The following is a 27,653-nucleotide window of genomic DNA, read 5'->3' on the forward strand; positions in this document are numbered from 1 at the left end:
CGGATTGCAACAAGTGGTATCAACACCCTAAAGAGAGTATCTAAACAGTGACAAAACTAAAATAGTAACGCAAAACTGTAAATTTAAAAAAATTAATATGGGATTGTTATAGACATTTTTGGGCACTGCAACCCCAATCATATATGTCCATAAACAAGGGCTCCTAAGTCCCTAATAGTGTTGTTTCACACCTTAAAGGAACAAGGTCCGCTGATTACATCATCTCCCAGAAGTTCTCCACAGAAAACTGCTCAGAACTGGTCAAATCTGGACCATACAGACTACCCAGTGCAGAAGGTGTGATGCATCCCACCTTCCCAGAGTAAAAGGTGCAATGCATACTGGATAGCTTGTTATGAAACCAGCTCACAAAAAGATAGAAAAGAGAGATCCACGCATTAGAATTCAGCCTCTTCGAGGGGGCAACCTCCTTTACATTACATAAATGAACAATTCTTGGATGATACAAATGAAAATACCTCCTTTCTATATATAGGAGTCTAAGTGGTCCCAATACAATCGAAGCCTACATAACAATAATATTGTAGGGCACAACAATAACAATAGTGGGCTTCTATGTGGCACAATAGTAACAATATGGGCACTACATGGGTACATCAATATAAATAAGGGGTATAACTACAATAGTAATGGGGTAATCACTAGTATTATAGGGACCCAACATGCCCCTCTCCTTCAAAAAAGTGTTGTCCTCAACGCTTGAGTAGTTCACGATACTTCTGCATAAAATTCTCTTCCTCCCATGTGGAATCTTCAGCGGATAAGTTCTTCCACTTGATAAGGTACTCTGAAATTGATCGATTTTGTAGCTGTCGAGTTCTTGTTTCTATAACTGCTTCCGGTTCCAATATAATTTTCCCTTCTTCGTCAAGTTCTGGCAATATTGTTTGAACTGGGAGCTTGTCGCCTATAACCTTCTTTAAGCATGAAACATGGAAAACTGGGTGCAATCGAGAAGCTGCAGGAAGCTCCAATTTGTATGCCATAGTACCAATCTTTTGCAACACCTTGTACGGACCATAATACTTTGGTGATAATTTATTATCCTTCTTAGCTTGCTTGAGGGACATTTTCTTATATGGTTGTAGCCGTAGGAATACCCAATCACCTACATCAAAACTTCTTTCACTGTGATGCTGATCTTCCTGTTGTTTCATTCTATTCTGTGCCAACACAAGGTTATCCTTTAAGAGTTGGAGGACTTGTTGTTGATGTTCGATGTGATGTTCCACTGCCTGAACCTTAGAATTTTCTCTTAAATATGATGTGATGGATGGCGGTTGATACCCATAAAGTGCCATAAATGGGGTCATTTTTGTTGTTGTATGAAAGGAAGTGTTATACCACCATTCAGCCAGAGGCAACCATTTGACCCATTGTGTCTGTTTATCAGATACAAAGCAACGAAGGTATCCTTCCAAACATTTGTTTACTATCTCAGTTTGCCCATCAGATTGAGGATGATAAGATGAGCTATGAGCTAACTGAGTACCAAGACAAGAAAATAATTCTGTCCAAAAATTTCCAGTGAAAATGGGATCTCTGTCACTTACAATAATATTTGGGTTTCCATGTAGCTTTTGAATTGTTTCCATAAATGCAGTAGAAACTGTACTGGCTTTAAATGGATGTGATAATGCACAAAAGTGTGCATACTTGGTAAGTCTGTCAACTACCACCATGATGACACTCTTTCCCTCAGACTTGGGTAAACCAGTGATAAAATCCATTGATACCTCCTCCCAACGTTGGCTTGGAATGGGTAAAGGTTGTAATAGACCCGGTGTCTTAATTGTTTCAACTTTATTTTGCTGGCAAACCAAACATTCTGCCACAAACTTATGAATATCTGATTTAAGGCCATCCCAAAAAAATTCCTTCTTAACCCTGTGGTAAGTTTTTAAAAATCCTGAGTGCCCTCCTAAGGGAGAAGTGTGCAATTCCATAAGAATCTTTTGTTTTAGCTGGGAATTCTTACAGAGGTATAAGCGATCTTTGTACCATAACGAATCATTTTTCCAGCTAAATGTATCAGACGTACTGGAATCTTGTTGTATCTTTCGAATAAGTGCCCACACTTCTTCGTCATTCTTCCATTCCTCCCTTGCTTCATTTATCCAATCTGGTTGGATGATAGAAATAGCACACAACAATGCTTCCACATCCTCATCCTTCCTTGAGAGTGCATCTGCCACCACATTTTGCTTCCCCTTTTTGTAGATGATTTCAAAGTCATAACCCAACATCTTTGTGACCCACTTTTGTTGCTCTTCAGAGGATAATCTTTGTTCTAAAAAGTATTTAAGGCTATCATGATCTATTTTTACCTTGAAGTGTCTTCCCATTAGGTAGGGTCGCCATTTCTTAAGTGCATGGAGTATTGCCAACATTTCCTTCTCATAAATAGCTTTTCTTAGAAACTTTCCCTTGATTGGACGACTTTCAAAGGCAATGGGTCTTTCATCTTGCATTAGAACAACACCAATTCCATTTCCTGAAGCATCACATTCCATAGTAAAGGTTTTTGTGAAGTCCGGTGTAGCTAAGACCGGTGCTTGGCACATTGCCTCTTTAAGATGTTCAAAGGCCTTTGTTGCTTCCGGAGTCCATGAAAATGCATCTTTCTTCAATAATGTCGTTAGAGGTGCTGCTATTCTCCCATAATTCTTAACAAACTTGCGATAATACCCTGTCAACCCAAGAAATCCGCGCAAATGCTTTATGGATGTGGGGATTTTCCATTCCTTAATGGCTTTAATTTTGGTAGGGTCTACCTTAACTCCTTCATGAGATACAATATGACCCAAATATTCCACCTCCTGGACTCCAAAGAAACATTTGGATCTTTTGGCATATAATTGTTTCTCTTCCAATAGTTGTAGCACCCTGTCGACATGTTCAACATGATCCTTCCAAGACTTGTTGTAGATAAGTATATCATCAAAAAATACTAACACAAATTTTCTAAGGAATGGTTTGAAAATTGAATTCATCAAACCTTGAAATGTTGAAGGTGCATTGGTAAGGCCAAAAGGCATGACCAAAAATTCATAATGACCCTCATGAGTTCTAAATGCCGTTTTCGGAATGTCTTCAATCTTCATTCTGATTTGATGATATCCTGAATGAAGATCCAACTTGGTGAAGTAAATTGATCCATGCAATTCATCCATTAATTCATCAATGACAGGAATGGGGAACTTATCTTTAATAGTGAGCTTGTTGAGCTCCCTATAATCCGGACACATGCGCCATGATCCATCCTTCTTGTGCACCAATACTACTGGAGTAGAGAAAGAACTTTGACTCGGTTGAATTATACCAGCCTCTAGCATTTTTGCAACCATACGTTCAATTTCACTTTTTTGGACATAGGGATATCTGTACGGCCTGATGTTTGGAGGAACACTTCCTGGAATCAGATGAATAGCATGATCATGATCACGCATAGGTGGGAGACCTTTGGGAGTCTCAAATACCTTGGAATGATTGTCCAGGACTTTTTGGAGATCTGGAGAAATAGATGATTCTAATGTGGAAACATCTAGCGAACATAATTGTGCAATTACACCCCTTTGCTCCTTTTTTAGAAGCTTTGTCATACCATTAGAGCTGATTATCTTTCCTGGTTTCCCTGCAATACCCCTTAATTCAACTTCCTTTCCTTCCACAGAAAATTTCATGAAAAGTTCTTGAAAATTAAAAGCTATTGTACCCAAGGATTGTAGCCATTGAACTCCTAGTACAACATCGGCACCTCCCATTGGAATGGAAAGCATTGGGCTAGTCAATACATATTCTCCCATGGATAGCTTGATATTATGGCACTTTCCAAAGCAATTTATTGTTCCTCCATTTGCAATCATCACTTGACACTCTGGTGCTGGATATAGGAAGCAATTCAATTCTTTTGCTACCCTACAATGAATAAAATTGTGGGTGCTTCCTGAATCAATCAACACTATCACCTTTTTCTTCTTGATTTGTCCTTCTATCTTGATGGTTTGAGGAGTGGTAATTCCCGCCAATGCATTACAAGATATGGTCGGATTTATTTGTTCTTCATCTAGGCTTTGTTCTTGGAATATATCCTCTTCTTTTGACCTTTCTTGCTCCTTTTCTTCTTCCTCTTCACAATCTATGTAGAATAATTTCTTCTCAGCACACTTATGACCTTTTGTGTATTTGCTATCACAATTGTAACAAAGCCCTTTTGCTCTTTTTTCTTCCAATTGTTGCGGTGTCAACCTTGTAGGTTGTGGAAGACTATGGGCAACAACACTTCCATCTTTATAGTTGTGAATGGTATGCTTCCTAGTTGCCATAATTTTTCTTTCCATTTTTCTTGCTAACCTGAATGCCTTCTCTAATGAATCAGGTTCCCAAAGGCGCACATCATGTTGGATATTATCCTTTAAAGACCCTATGAACACATCAATCCTATGCTCCTCTGGAATATCTTTTATCCTTATGTTCAATTTTTGGAACTCCTCAATGTGCTCCATTATTGAACCCTTTTGTTTGAGACTCATCAATTGGCTAAAAAAAGTGTTGCTTTTTGTATCCTCATAATGTGCTATCAATTCTTCCGTAAAAATTGCCCAAGTGATAAATTGTTTACGAGAACAAAGCCATTGATACCATACAAACTGATTTGGTTCCAAATATAAAGTTGCCATACATACCTTTTGTGTGTTTTGCACATTATTGAGATCGAAGAATTGCTCCATCTGTAATATCCATGTGGCGGGATCCTTGCCATCAAACTTCCTCATATCGATTTTTGGAACATGATGAGTCTTCGATCCAACATTAGCGTCTATGGTATCATGATTAACATTTCTTTTGTTCTCATCATGAGTTTCCTTTACTACCTTTTCACCATTAGTGACACTTTCTTGTAGCAACTTCTTCAATTCTTCCATATCTGTCTTCAAATCTATCTTCAAATCTGCCATGTCTCTCTTCAAATCTGTCTTCAAATCTATCTTCAAATCTGCCATGTCTCTCTTCAAATCTGTCTTTGAATCATCCATCTTAGCTTCCATGCCCTTTATCTTAGACTCTACGCCACTTACCTTAGCTTCTGTTAGCTTTTGTGAGCGTGACATTTGTTGCACTTGTTCTTGTAATTTTGATATATCACGTAGCATTTCTTCTTCTTCTTCATGAGTCATGCTAGATCTTTCAGGTTCCTTACTAGGTGTTTGCATTTTCTTTCCTCGGGGCATCAGTTACCGATAATAATTCTTTACTATGCCCTTTGAATTCCGTTAAACCAAGCTTACACAAAAATTTAAAAAAAAAAAAAATACACACCTTTTTTCACTTTATAGAAGCCTGATATTGAATCTGATGTGTCTCTGTAATTTCGAATCATCCAGTTCAGAAATTGCTACCTGCAGTAGCCTTCTGTGTCCTCTTTCCAATGCCACAAGTCTGAGCCAAATTGGATTCTCCAAGGAAGAGTTATGTGAAATCTCCCACAGTGACTTGCTTTTAGACTGGTTCAGTAGAGCGAACTTGTACGACATGCCACGAGCCACTGTTTCAACCTTTGAATCTAAAACACACATACATGAAACTAAAATCCGTCCTCTTTCTGTACCTTTTTACAAAATTTCAATCCGATCCTCAGAGAGAGAGTTATGACGATTTTCCCCAGGTCACTTGTTTTGAATGTAATTCAGGAGTCTGCAAAAAGGCCAACTTCCTTAGATCATATCTCCGAAAATATCGCGCGAAAATCTCTGAAATTCGGACCCAAGGTTCAGCGGCAATTCTTCTCAAATGGGTTTTTTTGCGACTTCTGAAACGTCACAGAAAAAAAGTTATAGCGAAAATGCCACGATGACCTCTTTGGAGCAGCGAAACCCTAGAATCCAAAGCTCTGATACCAAATGTTATGAAACCAGCTCACAAAAAGATAGAAAAGAGAGATCCACGCCTTAGAATTCAGCCTCTTCGAGGGGGAAACCTCCTTTACATTACATAAATGAACAATTCTTGGATGATACAAATGAAAATACCTCCTTTCTATATATAGGAGTCTAAGTGGTCCCAATACAATCAAAGCCTACATAACAATAATATTGTAGGGCACAACAATAACAATAGTGGGCTTCTATGTGGCACAATAGTAACAATATGGGCACTACATGGGTACATCAATATAAATAAGGGGTATAACTACAATAGTAATGGGGTAATCACTAGTATTATAGGGACCCAACATAGCTCTTCTGCAGGGTGTGATGAGCGAGAGTGGACAAATGGCAGAGACAGTTTACAAGGTGGTTCGACATGGAATCTTCCAGAAACTTCTCCTATGATAATTGCCTCTCTGAATTTTCCCAGGGATGAGTAAGAGATCATTTATCTCCAAGTGGAATCAAGAACTATCAGAGAGAGGACACTAATCAAATCTCAGAAGCTGACTCACCTCCCTGCAATCATCTATATATGGATCCCTCATCCCAAAGATCCAGAGGTTGGAATTTTGTATCTGGTAAAGAAGTGCTGCTGGTTTTCTAGTGTAACATCATAGTGTTGGGTGATCTAAGCTTTTCATGAGGTGAAGAAGGGCTTTCTTGATGAGAGGGTGATGCTGGGTCAGAACAATTGGTTGTAATCCTCTTTTCTATTCTTGATATTAATAAAGTTATTCAAGTTTTCCTCCACATTCTTGTATGATTGATGATATATGCATTTGCGTGGTCAATATATATTTGGTCCTATATTATTTGTGATAGTAGATCTATCTTCTTAGATAGTGTTATGCTGCTTTGATTCCAGAGGTGCTCTTTGAGGCTGGGTAGACGAGGAAGTGAGTGGCAAAGATCTATCAGAAGGGAGAGGAATCAAGCAAGGAACCAAGCGCAAGACAGAGGTTGGTCTCCTTTGTTCCCCTCTTATCTACTTCTCATAAAGGAAACTGAAAGTAGTTTTAGTTTGTTTATTTCTAAGATAGCTACCAGTCTTAGTGGGACTAGGAGCTCTGCATGCACACTAGATTTCCCAATAACAAAATGGCGACCCCGTTGGGGAGCGAATAGCTTATTTGCTTTTCTATACTTGTTTGTTTCATAAACTTACAGATGGACCCTGAAGTCAAGCCAGCTAGCCTTCGAACTGCATTTGCTATGCAAGTGCGAAGTAGATCATTGTTGCTTCAGTCTATATCCGGGTTTTGTTTATAAACTGAACAATTGATTTGTAAACATCTTAATTGCCCTTGTGGTGGCTCTAGTAACCTCCTTACATCTACCCCTGTGATTTATTTACTGATTATCACTTGCTCGGCCTAAATCCCTAAACTGTGCTGCAAACTATGATCAAGAACTAGATTAAAAGTCTCGCACTGTACCATCGCACCCTCTCTTCAATATCAATATGCATCGCACTTCCCGTGTGCAGTAGGTGGGATGCATACTGGAATCCCTGTGTAACAGGTGCGATGGTCAGAGAAGGTTAATTTTGCCTCCAAACTTTGGTTTTTCTTCACTTTTTTCAGCTCTATTAAGGAGTTTTGCTGTCTGTAGTCAGTATACCTCTGTGTAAAACCCCTTCCTTTCCATTATTCCGCCTCCATTTTGCAAAGAACTGTAAATGTTTTTATGTATTGTGAGCCATTTTCAGTTCTCTTTTACAAAGAAGTAGCGTCATTGAACTGTCGTTTCTTGATTTGGAAGTGTTGCAAGTGTCATTTTCAGTCATAGAAGAGAATCCAATTGTTCTTGATAGTCGATTACACTGTTACTCTTGTATTTGATTTGAATTAGTAGTTTTTCAAGAGTCAAAAGAAAGTTTTCAATTCCAAATCGCAAAGTGTCGTCAATGTCTTCATTTTGTGTTAAAAAGAAGCTTGTTAGTAATGTCTCTTTGAAAAATAATTTAGATTTGCGCTTAGCTTTCTTTTTATCATTCGCACATTAAGAAGGCTGAAAACAAATACATGCATGTGCATTTGCATTTAGACTGTTTGTTGGTTTGATTTAGGACAGTGCATATAGTGTGTGATCTCTGCTCTATGTTGAAAGAATATCATCTCTCTTTCTTTAATAGCTAGGATTTTCATTGCAAAAGAAGATTAAACGATTGTTTATCATCTTAGATTACATTTTAAGAATTGTATATCTACATCACACAGTGAACGTGAAAGACAAATTTCTTAAACAAGATCATTGTAAAATAAATTTGATGAATCTAAAAACGCTTTGGAACCTAACGTACAACATTTAGAAGTCTAGGTTAGAGACGTATTCCGGTGTCGTAAAGCCTGGTAACTATCATTTTCATTGCTGGTTGGGTGATTCCTCCACTTTGAGACGACAAGTGCCAGTACGCACTTGTGCTCCCACGTACTGTTGAGTATATATTGGGAGACCACAATAGGCTATATCCTTTATCCATAGGAAGCCGTGTCTTCCGACCTATTGATCGCAATGCACTGAACACAACATTCGAGAAGATTGACTACCGTACTGTAAAAAGTATTCTGCAGTTTTGCGATTAGTTTGGTAATCCCTCTGTCTAGACTTCCAGTGTAGTCCCTTTCGTTCCTTTTCAGACTCCTTAAAGGAAAAGGTCCATTTGAGAACTTGTCACTTCAAGCTCATTAAAAATCGAAGGTGACTAGAGTCATCTTTTGTTTTCTCTCGACTCTTAAAAATTGAAAAAACAAGTTGTGTTAAAGCGTCTAAAACATATTTCCCCTTAATGTTTAGTTGGTCAAGTAATCCACAATTGTGGAAGAAAGTCAATTGAAACCCCGTCATTCACGGAGGCTTACGAGTCAACCATCTTTGTCTGCAGAATAAAAATTGTTAGGAATGAAGCGAACTCGTTTAACCGGTTCAAAATCCCATGGTAAAGTTGGAACAAGTGTTCCGACACCATCGGAGACTCCGGCTACTCCAAACATTTCTGCTATCCCTGCCTTTACAGAAGAAGCTCTGCAACCACCAAAGGACAGTAGATCTGATCCTAGTGTGAAGGTAAACACTTGTATTACTGAACCAGCTCCATCTACAGCTGATTCAGAAGGTGGTATTCACCAAACATCTGTTGCTGCAGGTTCTATACCTTCTTCAACACCAGAAATATTTTACGGACCTGACGGTATACCTCTTCCACCTGGACTGATTGCTATAGAAGAGATTGTGGAGGATCCTCCATCTAGTACTCCATCACAATTTGGAGTCGGGATTACCTTATATCCTTCTTCATCATAAATTAGTCTACCATTATCGGAAGCTCCCGTAGAATCGCTAGGAAATATTTTAGATAGACTAGAAATGTCTAAACAACCATCGACATCTAGGACTATCTGACACAACGACGGCAGAACTTCCTGCTGTCACTCCAACAATGTTCGCCGGCATACCATCTGTCCCAACTAGCTTTCAATCATTAGATGGGGCCCACTCAGGGGCTATTTCAACAGTGTGGTCCATTCGCATTTGTTCATCTGGAATAATATCCGTGAGCTCTTATGTTGAGTCTCAGCAAATTGATCCTTCACGGTGTCAATTTGGGCAGTCCGGTCCTCAAGGGCAAATCATTCCTTTGAGTACCGAATTATCGCCTTATGGGGGCCAATATACCCTTTCATTGTCTCCTCCGAGAGAACAACCATACGAGAGTTCACAACAAAATTCAGGTTATGCTGGAATTACATCTAGCGGTTGGGTGCCAATACTGCCTCAAAAACCAAGAGTTGTATACTCGATGCAACAATGTTTACCTATGTCAAATATACCAACTACGCTAGCTATTGTGACGGTGTCACAAGTACAAGCATTGCCTGTTGTATGCCAACCTCAGGTTTCTCAGGTCATAATGCAACAACCTCTTATCCCTGCGACTCAACCACAATCGCCAACTAGTGGAATGACACAGGCCAAAACGTGTACAATTACCCCTCATCTTGGTCAAACAGCCAGTATTGGATAACAACACATGGCTTCACAACCATGGCTGGTGCAATATCAACAACCGCAATTCGAACAAGCTTACCAAGGATCTAAGCAAAAAATCTTTGCAAATAATGGGCAGTCGTATATTCAAAACGGTCAAAATCAACCATTCTATAATGGTTATGCCCATCAACCTTACCAAAGTTACCAGCATCGAATGCATTATGTTGGTATGCAAAGACCAACTGCTCAAGCAATTCCAACTTATCCTTGGTATGCTTCACCAAACCTGAATCAATAGTTATCCTTCGTGGCGACTTTAGAGTTATTGGATCTAAATCGGCTAACGAACGATCCAATTGCTTATGCCCCTTGGTGGCTAGCGATTCTGCATAAACTTCCCTCAGATATTCCTAAATTTAATGGAAATCCGGGTGAAAACCAGTCGAATCATGTGATGACCTTTCATCTGTGGTGTTCATCAAACACCCTAAATGATGATTCGATTAGGCTTCTCCTTTTTCAGAGAACGTTAACTGATCCGGCAACAAAATGGTATATCGAATTACCTAGAGCTTCGTTTCATAACTTCAGTACCCTAGCCACAACCTTTTTAACCCATTTTCAATTACCCATAAGGTACGAAATCAGAACAAAACTTCTTACCAATTTCAAGCAAACGATATCCACTAACATATCCGATCATATTCATGAGTGGTGACGTCATCGTAGAATGGTAAAAACGTGCGTTCTTGATCAGCCTTTAGCTGAATGGTTTATTAAGTCATTATTACCTTCCATTACAGAAGATGTGGCAAAGGGAGGAGTCGTCACTGAAGAGCAAGTTATTGCTCATGCGCAATATTTAGACTTGATTTATACTCAGTCTGGCACGCTCTACGATAAAATCCCTGACACTCCCAGACCGGAATTTTCCGTTCCTCCTCCTCCTAAATCGAACAATGACTCTCATACCGGCGATGGAGAATTACCTAGAGCTTCGTTTCATAACTTCAGTACCCTAGCCACAACCTTTTTAACCCATTTTCAATTACCCATAAGGTACGAAATGAGAACAAAACTTCTTACCAATTTCAAGCAAACGATATCCACTCACATATCCGATCATATTCATGAGTGGTGATGTCATCGTAGAATGGTAAAAACGTGCGTTCTTGATCAGCCTTTAGCTGAATGGTTTATTAAGTCATTATTACCTTCCATTACAGAAGATGTGGCAAAGGGAGGAGTCGTCACTGAAGAGCAAGTTATTGCTCGTGCGCAATATTTAGACTTGATTTATACTCAGTCTGGCACGCTCTACGATAAAATCCCTGACACTCCCAGACCGGAATTTTCCGTTCCTCCTCCTCCTAAATCGAACAATGACTCTCATACCGGCGATGGAGTGACTGGTACGACAGACACGAAATCAACAAAGGCTACATCTAAAAAGGCTCGTAAAATTTCCAGTCAAAATGCAAATGAGGAACTTCTCACCTCGGAAGTAAATGCCGTCTCAACTAACAAAGGCAAAGAAAGCAAGCAACCAGGAGGCAAGAAGAAAAACAAAGGGAAGAAGAAGAAACAGGAGGAACCATCACCTGAAAAATCTTCTGCAAACCCTTGTGGAGATAAGAAAACAAACCGTCCATGTCTTATATGTGATGAGGATCATTGGATAAGAGATTGTCCATATAAAGCTGAGCTTAAAAAATTCTTCAAGAATTCAAAAACCTCGGTGGTATTAACTGATCCGTTCCCAAATCCAGGAACAAATCTGGTTGCCAGTGATAATGCTTCCCCATCCGAAGTGCTGATGTTGTTGGTTTCGAAGTAGCAAAATGATGCTTTGATAATGACAAGGAATAAAGATTACAGGAATCCACAGCAGTCGAACGACAAGGATAAAGATCAACCCTGTAGTTTGACAACAACTTCGACAGAAGTTGTGCCGCCCATCATTCCAGAGCTAACAATAAAACCACCAAAGGGAGTAGTACATAAGTTGACATTTAATCCTTGTGCCAGAGCAGCACAACATTATAATATAGTGGAAGATCTTGCCCAATCGCCATCCGCTATGTCAACACTTAAGGTACTGCAAAATTGCCCCTCCCAAAACCAGGAATTATTATCAGCAATAGGTGGGATTGACCCAAAGGATTCTAATCTTGTGTCCTTTAATCACAAAGAATACGATCCTCAGTTACCAGCTCAACTAGCTTTACTCATTCAAGTGAAAACCCTCAACAAAACTGTTAATCGAACAATTATTGATGAGGGGGCATCTACATGTATTATGTCGATGAGTTGCTGGAAAACTTTAGGATCTCCAACCTTGTCGCGATCTTCGATGACATTAAAAGAATTTGATGCATGAACATATACCCCATATGGGATTTTAAGTAACTTGAAAGTTGAAATGGGGGTGGAAACAGTAGAAATAGATGTTGAAGTAATCGACGGAAACCTCAATTATAACATCCTACCGGGAAGGCCCTGGATATATGCTATGGCTACAGTTGTGTTGACCTACTTCAGAAAGATTGCATTTCCCTTTCAAGGGGGAATTATAATCATCGACCAACAAACATTTCTCCCTAATAGTTCCCAAGTTACGGGAAGCATTCCGATGATCCATGTAAGCCCCCATTCGCTTCAAAATATCAGAGTAGGCCTACTAAAAGACCCTATATTAATGGGGACCTTTTCCCTCCCACCTCCAATCAATCTGGTGAAAGTGGTGATGGTAGGAACCCATAATATGATATCTTCTATTCAAAAGATCTCAGAAAACGATATTAGCATGGATCATTTGCAGGTATTGCGTCCAAGCCCAATAAAAATATTGTAGCAATCAATGTTTTTGGCATGGGAGGCAAACCCAAATCAATGCTCATCAAGTGTTTGGATAGATAGACCTATCTAAATAATATGGCACCCCTTCAGATCCTTGGTCACAAGTACATTACACAGACGAAGGAATTGTTCAGTCAATGATAATTGACGGGGCGCCATGGGAAGATTACCACCATCATTCCCATCTTCCGAATTTTCAAGAAGATACTCCTAATGACATTCAAAATCCTTCATTTTTTGATTTCCTATCAAATACTGTAAACACGGTGGATTCTCGCTCAGAACAAAAATGTATTCGATACCAATCAAAAGACTACATGATCATCAGTGATACGCTTTACTATCGTGGTTTTGATACAGTTCTAAGGAGGTGCCTCACCCATGAGGAGGCCCAAAAAGTCATGAATGATTGCCATTCAGGCGTGTGTGCGGGGCATCAATCTTGTTATGCTACGACACAAAAAAAAATTACGAGCAGGATACTTCTGGCCAACAATGTTAAAAGATTGCATAACCGCAGTCAAAAGTTGCCATGCATGTCAAATTTTCGATAGCAAAACTAGAAGACCACCCGCACCCCTGCAACTAGTAGTTGTTGTTGGGCCATTCGCCAAATGGGGCATAGATTTCATGACATGTAACTCCACCTCGACTGAGCGGCATGGGTATATCATAGTCGCGGTAGACTATTTTACCAAATGGGCAGAGGCGATGCCTACATTAAACAACACCAGCGAAACGGCTGCCCTTTTCTTTTTCAATCATGTAGTCACCAGATTCGGCGTTCCACAGGCCATAGTCACAGATCATGGATCCCATTTTTCAAATCACATGATCGTTGAATTGGCTACCAAATTGGGGTTGTCCCACGACAGTTCTACTCCATATTACTCGCAGGCCAACGGACAAGTTGAAGCAATCAACAAGGTCCTGAAATGGATGCTGCAAAGGATGATTGGAGTCCACAAATGAGTTGGCACCTGATCCTGTACTCAGCCTTGTGGGCCTACTGAACATCGGTAAGCAATGCAACTAGGTTTACACCCTTTCAACTGGTGTATGGCCTAGAAGCAATCTTACCAGTTCAGTGTGAAATCTCGTCCCTCAAACTCGTATTCAACCTTCTCCCTGAAACTTCAGAAGAGGAGGCTCGTTTCTTGGAACTAATCCAATTTAATGAAACCCGTCGTGATGTCGCTTTGGCTAATGAAGCCCATAAGAAACGAGTCAAGGCGCAGTGCGACAAGAATGTAAAACCCCGTATCTTCTCAGAAGGTGACTTGGTCTTACTTTATGACCAGGAATCCGATAAATTGGGAGCAGGTAAATTCAAGTCTTTGTGGATGGGCCCCTATATTGTTAAATGTGTATTAGCAAAAGGGGCCTACGAGTTAGTGGATTATGATGGGATTCCACTGGCACAACCCCGTAACGGGTTGTACCTTAAGCGTTACTACGCATGATTCAGTGTAGTAACCCCTATGCTTTTGTTAAATTTTTGTTTTCGCTAAGGGTAATTGTTTTGGTCAGGTAATCCACTTTTTACATTTGTTGCAGATGTCGAACCTATTGGAATCATTTGTTGGATATATCGACGGAGCAAGTCGTAGTTCGCGGAACCTATCTTTTGCGGCCTGGGCCATTTTTGATCCAAGTGGCGAGTTAGTAAGTTTCAGAGGGGTATGTATTAGTCGGTCATCAAATAGCATCGCTGAATATAGCGTGTTGATAGAACTCCTCTCTGATTCCATCACACATGGCATACGCCGACTTGTCGTCAGGGTAGACCCACAACTTGTCATCCTACAACTCACTGGTATCTACTCCGTCCGAAATCTAGCTATTTATCGCATGTTCCTAAGGGTTAAGATTTTGGAAAGGCAGTTTGATTCAATTCAATATCAGCATATTTCCAGAAACTTAAACACATTAACAGACTCATTGGCAAATTATCTGTTAGATAGACATTTGTAACATTTATAAAAAGAAGCATTTCATCAATATTTGCATCAAGTTCATTTAACTTAATCAAAATAAAACTCCGAAAATCAAAAATATATATATAACTGTTTGTGGTTTACACATAATGTTCTGTAACGAAGAAAAAATTGGTCAGATGACCCAAAACTCAAAATGCTAGAGGGCACCCTAGTCTAATGGTGCTGATGATAACAAGTCACCGCCTGTGCAATCATGCATAAAAGCTAAGTCCATTGACTTGGCACGCTAGTAGTATGTCGTTGCAGCCTCAGAGGCAGCTCGTCGGTCCTCACATCCGAAATACCAAGAGTGAGACCCTCGACCTGATCCTGTAGTGCTGAAAGAGTCTCGGCCACATCAAGGTCACAAAGGATAGCCCTCCCCACAGCCTCTCCTACCGGAGCGGCAGTTGGCACTCTCGGACGTACTGCTGGTCGGACTGGTCCAATGTCTACATGAGCGCATAAGTTTTGATTAGTATTTAGTAAAGAAAATACAAGAACATTATGAAATGCAATAAACAGGAATATGGTCAGAGGATTTACCTATGGCACCCCACTGCTCACCAGCCGGCAATGCCAAATCCGGATCACCCCGGAAATCCATACCAGCATATGGACACTCGGCAAAAACCATCTGTTGACAACTGAACCACTCAAAGAAGGTATCAAAGAAAGAAATCTAGGACTGACCCGCATTTTGGGCCATGAAGTCAACCCATCTCTGCATCCGTGGCTAAGTCGGTGGAGGTAAACCAAGTGAAATATACTGTGGCTACATTAGTGGGATCTTTTCCAACGCGAAAGCGGTCAAAATAGAACCATAACCAAAGTTCTTCAGTCTTCCATTTTTTACCTTGGTCAGTTGTTCTTTCATCACAAGGAGTACTGCATCACACCAGTTGAACACCTTTGGTTCAAGGCATTCCAGGTCATACTGCATATAAGACTTGTTGGCCACATGAAGAGCCGCACTACCAGCTAGTCTAGCAAAAGTGAACAGAATCGTCCTCAAGGACCTGTCAGTGACGTCTCAGATATTGATCTTACCGTCCCTACTTGGGTGAGACCCCTCTCTGTAATACCGGCGAATATAATCTCTCACGGATTCACCCCCACGGGCCGAACCTGATAATGAGATAGGGCCACCACGCCTCAATAAACCAATAAAAAAATAGATGTCCACGATAGTCAAGGGGATGGATTTGCCCCTAATCTAGAATACCTGGTCGTTAGGATCCCATTCATCGAGAAAATATTGCAACAAGTTGATTTTTTGCCTCATGCTAGAGATGCGAAAGAACTTCAGCAGGCCACAGTTCCGCAGTGAAGTTACCGTACCCGGATCATTTACAGCAAGCACGTCCTCTTCTTCATGCTCACGTTCTCGCCATGTAACAGGCATTTTTCTCCGATGAATCTCTGAAAACAAACAAGAGAAGAGTTAGGGTCTTGATTTAGTGAAAAACAAACAAAAATTCCATGAAACAACTATGCACAAGTTTCCCTCCTTGCGCCCATCGCACCCCCAACAGTGCACTGGTTGGGATGCATACTAATTCGCTAATGGCCAGGCCAGTATGCATCACACGTTTCGATGTAGTAACGGCGCGATGGAGCCAGGGCAAATTTTTCAAACCCTAGGGGCTCCTAAAAACTAGGAAACATCCTCAGAATTCAAAAAGGAAAGAATGAAACTGAAGAGCTCAGGTTTAGCTCTTACCTGGTCTAGACAGCGCCAAGAATAGTCCACAGAATCTCCCGAAATTAGCTAGTGAAAATCAAGGGGGAAAGCACCTCCAAAGCTCCAACAGACCAAAGTTCAAATGAAATGGTAAAATGAGAGGTAAAAACCACTTTTAAATTACTTTTCACGTAATTCAAGTAAAATATTAGTGTTTTGACTCATTTTTCAAGCATATATTATTCATTTCTAACTAGTTTGATGAAGCAATTGAGTAGGCAGTACAACCTCTGAAGGAGCAAAGTTGTCAATGGTAAAATCAATGTAATGAATGACCATTGTATCGAGAAGTTTTTATGTGGAGTTCAAGCTTGTTAAAAATTAAACATAAGCAATGAGCAAATGTTTCCCCCAGAGTTTAAGCTCATTCATTAAAAAATGAACCAATTTCCGGTAAATAACCATCGTGAATGCATTATCATCAAACTTTGAGCCTTGGTCGTGTTCTCATCATCACCTCCACTCTGTTTTAGCTGATCATTCACCTCCATTTGTTTGTTTACCCCTTTTGTGGAACAGCTGCGAAGAGTGATCCTGTTAGCCATGCTTGTGATACTGCCATGTTTGGAAAATTCCAAACCTTACCTGGAATCAGCTGCTACCCAAATTTATCACTCGTTCCTCAAAAAACGAGTCTCCTTTAAGCTCCTTTCATCTGACTCGTAAAATATGAAAATATTGCCGAGCAATTGGCCTCTCCAGCTCGTTAAAGTGACCAGAAGTTCTATCCCTCCTTCGGATTTTAATCTTTTCGGACCTGAGGGATTATTACACAAAAAGATCAAGCGCTTGTTTTGTTCGGCTCGTTAAAATTACCGAAAATTCATCCCTTTTGTATTGTTTTATACTTTTTCGGACCTAAGGGATTATATGAAAAAAAATGATTATTGGAGTTTTCTTTACGTCTCTTTCAAACTCTCTAAAATTGAAAAGGACCAAGTTATCTTTGTCGTTAAACTCGTTAAAACCGAATAGCGACAAACTTGTCCATACAAACAAGAACGAGTTTCACTATCACTAGGTTCGTTAAAACATAGCGACGGGTTTTCCCGAAGGGAAAATTATAGAACAAGCATGTGTTATCCTCCTCAAGCTTGACAAAAATAAAGAGGTACTGGTCAGTAATGACTGGGGAAAAATTGGGAAGAAAACATGAAGAAACTTTGTTGGTAGCAAGTCGCTCTTGAACATGACACTTTCACTCCGCATCCGAGTCACGTTGGGTTGTTCCATTCACTGGCTATATCACCATTGGTCCATCACACCATCCACATTTGGGTTTAACGCTACCAATCAATCATGTCAGTGTCGCCGGTATGTTCAAGAGAAGTCGCTTAGAGAATTCACCTTTGTCTCATCCACTACAATACATTCACGCTCCATTCTTTCATGACTGCCACCCTAAACCTTATATCATTAGATCGTTTTCACCTCCACTAAAATCATTTGCTCCATTTCGTGTCGTAGATGTGGGATTCATTAAGGCCCTCCTATGACGGATCACTTCTTGTCGACATCAGCTCATTATCCAGGAAGTCGATCTAGGAACAACCCTTTCAGTACTTTGAAGCTTGCATGCCTCAATGGCAAGTTTCTCACTTCCGGCAACAGGTTTACATCAATGGCCTTCGACCAAAAGATTTTGCGTGGTGTTCGACACCAAGTCCCTTTTTCACACCACTTGAATTGTACTATCGTACCTTGAGGGTCATCATCATTATCGGTGATTCCTCTCGCACCTCTTAACAACTTACATCACTGGCTGGTAATCAGGCGATGTCTTTCCATGTTTGACTCTAGAACATCTGTCACATGGATCGACTTGTACTTTGAGTGAAGATTGAACAAGATTGAAGAACTCGGATCTATTTTCATCCATCCAGGCTGCGATATATATTCAGGAAAATAAAGACATCAAATGTACATCATTGCTGCACAGATAATCATCCAATCTAAGGGATGATGGCTCTGCCAGAATCATCATTCTGCACACAGACGATTGTCTGTCCTATGTACATGAAAATGAATTTATAAATATGAGCATGGGAATGCCCGCCTCAGCCATATCATGAAAATATTATGAAGATAATGTATTGTATTGTATCTTATTACAGGTCACCTTCCAACTCGAAAAAAAATTTGGATCCTCATGATAAAGCATTTCACCTGACATCAAAAGATTAACGACCTCATGCTTTAGGGGGCAACTTTTATAGACATTTTTGGGAACTGCAACCCCAATCATATATGTCCATAAACCAAGGGCTCCTAAGTCCCTAAAAGTGTTGTTTCACACCCTAAAGGGACAAGGTAAGATTATTACATCATCTCCCAGAAGTTCTCCATAGAAAAATGCTCAGAACTGGTTAAATCTGGACCATACAGACTGCCCAGTGCAGAAGGTGTGATGCATCCCACCTGCCCAGAGTAAAAGGTGCGATGCATACTGGATAGCTCTTCTGCAGGGTGTGATGAGCGAGAGTGGACAAATGGCAGAGACAGTTTGCAAGGTGGTTCGACATGGAATCTTCCAGAAACTTCTCCTATGACACTTGCCTCTCTGAATTTTCCCAGGGATGAGTAAGAGATCATCAATCTCTAAGTGGAATCAAGAAGTATCAAAGAGAGGACACTAATCAAATCTCAGAAGCTGACTCACCTTCTTGCAATCATCTATATATGGATCCCTCATCCCAGAGATCCAGAGGCTAGAATTTTGTATCTGGTAAGGAAGTGTTGCTGGTTTCTTGGTGTAACTCATATTGTTGGGTGATCTAAGCTTTTCATGAGGTGAATAAGGGCTTTCTTGCTGAGAGGGTGACGTTGGGTCAGAACAATTGGTTGTAATCCTCTTTTCTATTCTTGATATTAATAAATTTATTCAAGTTTTCCTCCACATTCTTGTATGATTGATGATATATGCATTTGTGTGGTCAATATATATCTGGTCCTATATTGTTTGTGATAGTAGATCTCTGTTCTTGGATAGTGTTATGCTGCTTTGATTCCACAAGTGCTCTTTGAAGCTGGGTAGACGAGGAAGCGAGTGGCAAAGATCTATCAGAAGGGAGAGGAATCAAGCAAGGAACCAAGCGCAAGATAGAGGTTGGTCTCCCTTGTTCCCCTCTTATCTACTTCTCATAAAGGAAAACGAAAGTAGTTTTAGTTTGTTTGTTTCTAAGATAGCTACGAGTCTTAGTGGGACTAGCAACTCCGAATGGACACTAGATTTCCCGATAATAGGAATTGGAACGTTTCCCTGAAGGGAGTATCTAAACAATGACAAAACTAAAATCGTAATGTAAAACTGTAAATTTAAAAAAATTACTATGGAGTTTGAACGTTTCCCTCAAGGGAGTGTCTAAACAATGACAAAACTAAAATCGTAATGCAAAGCTGTATTTAACAATATTTAAAGCAACAAAACAAACTGAGAAATCAAATGGGAAATTAATAGTAAAAAAAATTATGTAATTAGGATGAAACATGGGAAAGGGACATAAGCTATCTTCTGAAATCTATAACAGAGTATCTACAATGCAGGTCAACTATCAATCAAAATTATGTATCTTGAAGCTGGAAGTAATGCCTCCATGCCATATTCAGAATGTGAAAAGTAAGAAATTAAGGAGATAAAAATAAAGATAAATCAAGAGTTGGAATGAGAAAAACCATCTACAAGCTGCAACGAATTGAAATTGCCCAAAGCAACATAATAGGATAGAGTTTCAACATTTAAACAAAAAAGAGTATGTAAAAACTCCTCATAAAAATCATATTCAAATTTGTATATATATGATGAGTAAAGCTATTAACTTAAGCATATATTTCAATCTACAAGAATGCTAAAACGAACACTAAAGAATCACAATGGTTTGCACACTAACATTTTCCCCTATCTTGCTGCCAATGAAGACTACCCTGGAAGATCATTTTTAAGATCTCAGCCTAGCCCAAAAGGAGATTAAGAGTAGTTCTACAACAAATCACCACACTATAATCTTATGAAGGAAGATAAGGACAACATAGAAAGGAAAGAATTATAAGTATTACAACATTTAGGAAACATTAAGTTTCACTTCCCAACATTTTAGTGAAGAATCTATAATGACTACAGCATCTAGAAGTTGGGCATTAATCCTAATTCATTGAGAATATTGCATTGGCAGACTTCTCCCCTCCATATGGCTGCATCCATGATCAAAAAACTAATGAAAATACATGCATTGACGTAATCAGAAACTCATGAATGTAGAAGGGTAAACAAATAATCTATTTTCCAACTAAGAATGGGATGCATTTGTACTTGATCTTGTGCCTAATTTTTCTATTCATGGTATTTATTCACTGCAATTAGTGAAGGTGATATAATTTTTTGGAGGAGGTGAGAGTGTTGAAGGAATTGAACATAAAAGTGCCCGTGGGTGACTACAAAGACCTGTATTATGAGAAAAAAAATCAATTCTCTTATGCGAAAGAGCTCCAAACTATGGAATGGGTCTAGTCAAACATTCCAGTCAAATTATTGTGGATTAGTTGTACTTTTCCCTTACGCACTCTACTTTACACCTTTTACTCTAATGAGATTACTAAATAGCCTTAGCCTTGAAGCCGAATTTTGAAATTTTGTAATATTTAATTAATAAGTTTGGTATACACCACTTTTAAGAAATGCCAATTTTAAGAAATGTGCATTGCATTGCAATAAACAGACTTTATAAGCCATGGAAAAATAAAACCCACATTTCTCATGATAAGAAAGAGAAAATTGATCTCTATAAAATTATAGAGGGGAAGAAATTCAAAGCATGGTGCCCAACATCAAATTCAAATAACAAAAAATATCCATAAAATAAAATCATGCATTATGTTGTAAATAGATATGTGCCTAGCAAATTCAAATGCAAGAAAAGATGTCAAAATTGATACAACCCCGGTTTAAAACATACGATAGATAATAATTTCATGGGTACCTCTTTTCTAGAGATGATTCATATCAATATCATCTCTGGCATGTTTGTGGTGATTTTGAAGAGGTTTAATTTGGTTTATTTTGGACTGAGTGCATACTATATCAATATCATCTCTTGCATTTTTGTGGTGATTTTGAAGAGGTTTAATTTGGTTTATGTTGGCTTGAGTGCATACTATAAACATGCATTTCATGTGTTCAATGAACCTTGATATATTTTGCAAATATGTCTAAAGCTTAAATTATCATATGCTTAGGTTAACATTGGATTTAACCTTTCATTCAAACTGAATGACCAAGGTTATTTCAAAAGTCATTTATAACTCTAGATTTATAGTCTAGAGCTGATATAATGAATGGGCTGGTTTAAAAAATGTACTTTGGAGTTAATGTGATTGGAAATTCTAATTTTACATGTTTTCAATTTTTATCAATGTTGCAAATTCTAAACAATTAATAAGAGGATGAAATAAGTTGCTATATTTCCTAATAAATGAAGAGAACTACAAGTTCTCCTTCTAATATGTTGAATCCTCTATATTGTAAATCATTGTGTTCCCTAATTGCAATATATAACAAGAAAAAATCATCCTTTGAAATGCATATTTAACAAATTTCAAAGGTGATCATATTTTCTCTAGTGATAGAGAAAAATTGAAGCATGTCTATACAACTCCAAGTATCAATTATTTTCTAGTGTTGGGCATCAACAAAGCTCATGTCTTGGTTGATCATGCTTGTGATTCTTGATATATGTGTGGTTTGTTGATCCATGGATGTCTTCAAGGGTAAAATAAAGAAGAAGAATCTATTTTCTATAGAGTGTGTTTATGCATCTAGACTATGTATATTTACATGTTTATATTATAGATTATGTTGAATTTATAATATAAATTTATCCAATTGAAAAGAAGGCACTGGAATTTGTAGGTCATTCGAAATAGAAGGTGTAAAGAAGTTGCTAGAGCATTAACCTTTCTTGGCTGAATTGTTAATCCTTCCTACTTTCTCTCAAGCATAACATAGATTTTCTTTATCATTTTGAAATAAATGTAATACTCTAGAGCACATGGGCAACTTCCTTATCCTCATGGTATGAATGTTTTTCTACACCTAAGCCACTAACATGTATTTAGGTATGATTTTAAAAAATTGTTTTTTATGAGGTGTGATGCACGTATAGGATTTTCTCCACTCGCCATTGAACAACCCATCGATGATGATATTTCTTATCAAATCCCAAATGATTTAGCATAGTCTGTTAAGAAAAGAAGGAAGATGGATCCTACCCAGTTGTTTGAATGTGTATTTATGAAATTTTTCACATTGTAGGACAATACTTTATTGGATTATTTTAATTTTCAACCCCCGTTTGGAGAATCTTCTTTATTTTCTTCTTCCTTTTTAGCCTACAATAGAAATAATACAAACTTTGAGGTACGACCATCATGCCTTACCTTATTAAAAATCTTACATTAGCCTATATAAATTGCATATTTTACATGTAGAATACTTGAAATATAAAGTGAGGGAGAGGAACTAGTGACTCATTTAAACATATACCTCCAATATACTTGGATAAAAAATGTGTCAAAAACCTTTTGTTGAAATCTGAAATTCCATTGACATGGAAAATTATAGCTAAAGAAAAATGAAAAATAGGTTTTGCATTCTAAGGTAATGACAGATTAACTCTCCAAAAGAGAGTCTGAAGAAAAAATTAATTATCTACTTGTACTATCAATCCCTAATTTTTTCTTATTTAGAGAATCTGTTGAGAAATATAATAAAATTTTCCTCCTGCTTCAAGAAATTCAAATGCACTTCAATTCGATAGAGGAATAGAAACTCATAGGATCCGAGTGGAAAGACACCAAGTCTAGTCCTTATTTCTTTAATGACCATTTCAAGTGAATCATACCCATGTATTGCAATGCAATGTTCAATTCTAGCTATTGTAGATAGGTTTATCATTTTAAGGATCTAACTTCTCTTTTTGGTAGATCTAAGCTGCTAGAGTGATATTTTCCACAACAAACTTTGTAACATAGTTCTCATATATGTAAGTTGCTACATTGAACATTGATAATAACAACCATAATAATATAACCATTTTCCAAGATCCTATCAATCAAACACATATGGCATCTATGTTTCTTCTTGAGTTTTGTAGCATATACATTACAACTATTACATTAGTCTTTTAAAAGAAGGGAAAAATCTATGTGCTAACAAATTTAATTGCAATGGAGAAAAACTCTTTTTATGTCTCACATGGGTTATAAACAATCATTATTGTATCTTATTAGTTGAAAAATTTATAGAAAGAAATTTCGAAAAGGGTAATTAATGAGTGCAACACCCATTAAGTAAGCCACCATTGGTCATCCAACTCAAAATGACTTTCAAGTACTTTGATTGAGGCATATTTGTATAGTGTAACCTACTACACAATTATTTTTCAGGATTTCATTTGAAGTGAGCTTATTAATATTCATTATCGTACTCTTTATCTCAATGCTAATTTAACTCTTCATGTACCCAATTCCTCATTAAACTAGAAAAAAGAGATATAACATTTTATATTTTCACCCATAAAAAAAGACTCGTGTAAAACTATTTTTAACTCATTAAATTCCAGTCTAAGTCTATGTATAAGCATCCCTTGTATAGTGCAAAACATTATTATACAAGATCAAAGCTCAAGCTAAATTCTTCGAAAAAAATCATGATAAGATTTGGTAAAATTTAAAGAAATTACAAAAAAATAAATTAACATGATCATTTCTTTGCATCATAGATAAAAACAACGTGAAGAAAATTAATCATACAATAAAATAAAAAAATTTCCATTATATTAACAAACATTTCTCCTAGAAAAAGGAATACCTTAAATCATACAAAACAATATATTCAAAACCCTATTCATGCATTTTAATTTGAAACCAAAAACTTTACTTAAGCTTTACTTATTGAGCTAAAACGGCTCTCCATGACCAACTTTTAGAGCGAAGAACTTTGGAAATATAGCAAACAAGTCTTAATACTCAACACAAACAAGAAAATATAAATGAAAAAAAATCATTCCTTTAATCACAATAAACTAATAACCTAAAGAAAATTCATCTTTTGAAACATCACACTTAATATAAATATGCATGTGAACAATATAGAAAATTAGCTATCAATATTTCATTATAACCCAAACTCTTCCCAAAATACATACCATGAACAAGCTCACTAGTTACAACGGAGTGCCCTCATCAAGATCCTAGTCTCCTTATAACAAGGATCAACAAGCTTCTTATGCCGAAAAGGCCCAAGAAATATGAAACTCAATACATTATGTACCTGGTGTGTCCAGGCTGGAAAAGAGATAACATGATACGTCGAAGACATACACCATGCTTCCAAATCTTCACCATGGAAATTGAGTGACATAGCTATTTGACAACTAAAGCGATGTATTGCAATTGGGCTGTACAACTATTTGATAACTCAAGAAACTAAAGACAACACATGCTTGAACACCTAAATCAAAACATGACAAAAATATCCTCTCTTTCCAAAATAAAATCAATTAGTCTCCCTCTACATATACCCCTCCCTTATACAAAACTTTTTTTTATTGCATGATCTTTGCTAGCTCATCGTTGGATGCATTAGAAACATAAAAACCTATTTTATCTACGTCCACTTGTTTTATTATTCCCTGTCATTTGGCAATGGCCAGGAACTATAGTAATCAATTTTTTAGTCCCTGCCATCTAGCAATGGCCAGGGACTATAGTAATCAATTTTTAGGCATTTGACATTACTTGTGCTTCCCTTTTCAAAGTTTATTGAAGTTTTTTGATTTCATATTCGTCATTTACCTTGTCATTCAACTTCATGGTCTTATTTAGCCTCTTCTCGAGGTGGAAGAGGTTGGACTATATGTTATTTTGGTTTTAAACTTTTCATTTTTTAAAAATGTTTTAGACTACATAAGAAATGTTAACATTAGCTCGAGACATTAGTTGTTGAGACATTAGTTACATTATTTGGCTTATTGGTTGCAGTTAGTTGCTCGTGGTTGCTGGTAGGTAGTTACAAGTGTGTACAAATATTATAGGTTATATGTGCATGCGTTACAGGTGTATGTGTGCATGTGTTACAGGTGGATGGAAGATCTGTGCCTCTTCCTAAAACTATCCGAAACTATTTGAGAATTTCCTAGATGCTCTGGTCTTCCTCATCCTAAAACTATCCTAAAACTATCTGAGCATTTCCCGGATGCTCTGGTCTTCCTCGGGTCTTCATAGCAGTAGAGTTTGACAATATTCCTATGCCAGATCATTCCCAGTGTCTCAACTTTTGCTTTCAATTCTCGATTTATCAGGCTATCAAGCCCTATCTGACATGGTGGCCTTTTTTGCAGGTCCAGAGCTTTTTCACTACAATAGATTCACGATTACTCAGATGAATTTAGTACACTATATCAGAGCCACCATGACCAATAACTTGCTCCTCATCCATGGATTCCAGAACTTCATGCTCATCAAAGTTGAGTTGTTGTAGGTCTAGTTGATGAACTCAATTGGTGTTTGTCCTGTTAAAGAATTCCTAGAGAAATCTACAGAACTGAGCTTCAGAGCAGCCAAGAGCGTGAGTTGAAAGAAATAATAGGCTGTACCAAGAGCGTGAGCTGAGATAAATAACAGTTCGTACCTGGAGCTAAGTTGAAGATTTTTTTCTTGCAGGCAGGCGGGGAATCAAATTGGCAGGCCTCGGCTACAGATTGAGCATTGGCCTCGGCCACTGATTTTATAGATGGCTTAGTTGGAGCTTGAGTAAGGGCATTAGAAGTAGATTCCACAACAGACTTATAATCAATAGGTTGCTCTTGAGAGGATTCCATGGAAGCTAGTGAAATGTGGAGGAAAAGTGAAATGCCTGCGTGGAGTGGAAAGGACTACATTGCTTGTGAAACAGACCAGCAGCTTTCAGTAATGGGGACTTTTCATAAGCTACCTTTCAATAATGGTGGATGCCCAATTGCTTGTGGTGGAAAGACTTTTGGCTTGGACTTTTTTCCTGCCTGACTGTGCATGCAAGGGAACAATGTTTTCCTTCTAAACACTCTCTAGTCGGTGATGCTCTCCACCATCTTCCATCTTAACACACCGGGCAGCAGGATTCACCACCCGATACCTACTAAGTACCCTTTAAAGGATATATAAAATAGATCCTTTTGAAGGTTTGGCCTGAATTTCATTTCTCTCACCTTCATTCTTGCTCTTTTGCTGGTCTTCATCCTTCAAATTCGGGATCCCTTCTTCTTCCCTCACTTGATTCATCTCCCTGATGTCATATTCATCAAAAACTTGACTCAATCTTGTCTGACCATTGTATGTATAAAGACTATCGAGTGAGAGTGAGGTAAATGGATTGAAGAAATCCCATGTTGAATCTTGAAGAATTGAGGGTTGTGGGGAAAGGCCCATGGAGTTTTCCTCCCTCAATATGGTTGAGCGCCCGTAAACGCACTACTAAGGAAATGTTTATAACCTATCTGATAGGACACAAGTGCACAACTCCTACGATGGGATCGATTGGCGGAGGTGTACGATACAAGCTCGCCAAATCCCGAAACCACGGGTACCTGTCACCATTGTCCTGCTCCTCAGCCACATTTCAATCATGCATTAGGACACGTTATGTTGAACCACATCGCTTGTTATGTTCAACCTTTGCCTTTATTCAAACTTTTGTTACGTTCAACCTTTGCTTTTAACAATTCAAACTTTTGCTTTGCAACTTTAATTTCTCCGTTGTGCTCCTTAACATGTTTTTAACTTAGCGATGCTCCACTCTATATATTGTTTTGGGCTCATAAAATCTCATAGTTTATTTTCTTTGAAGTGCATACAGTGGACAAAGGGTATTTCAAGAGGCACAATGGCTAACTGTAAGAATTTTTTTTCCTTTGCTTTTTAATTTGCATGCCGTCTCTCTTCATTTGAAATTTTACTATGGCATCAGGAATAAATGGCAGAGTCTCGTACCCTCTACAAAAGGTGAGTTTCTCTTTTAATTTTTGTTCTTTATCCTTTTGTCCCTTTATCTCTGTTAAGTAGATGGTAACGGTTCCAAATATCGTGGGTTCATTCATATTC

Source organism: Pinus tabuliformis, chromosome 3_2 (genome assembly GCF_031772625.1).
Source record: "Pinus tabuliformis cultivar Carrire ecotype Pingquan chromosome 3_2, CPIR1, whole genome shotgun sequence".
Classification (NCBI taxonomy): Eukaryota; Viridiplantae; Streptophyta; class Pinopsida; order Pinales; family Pinaceae; genus Pinus; species Pinus tabuliformis.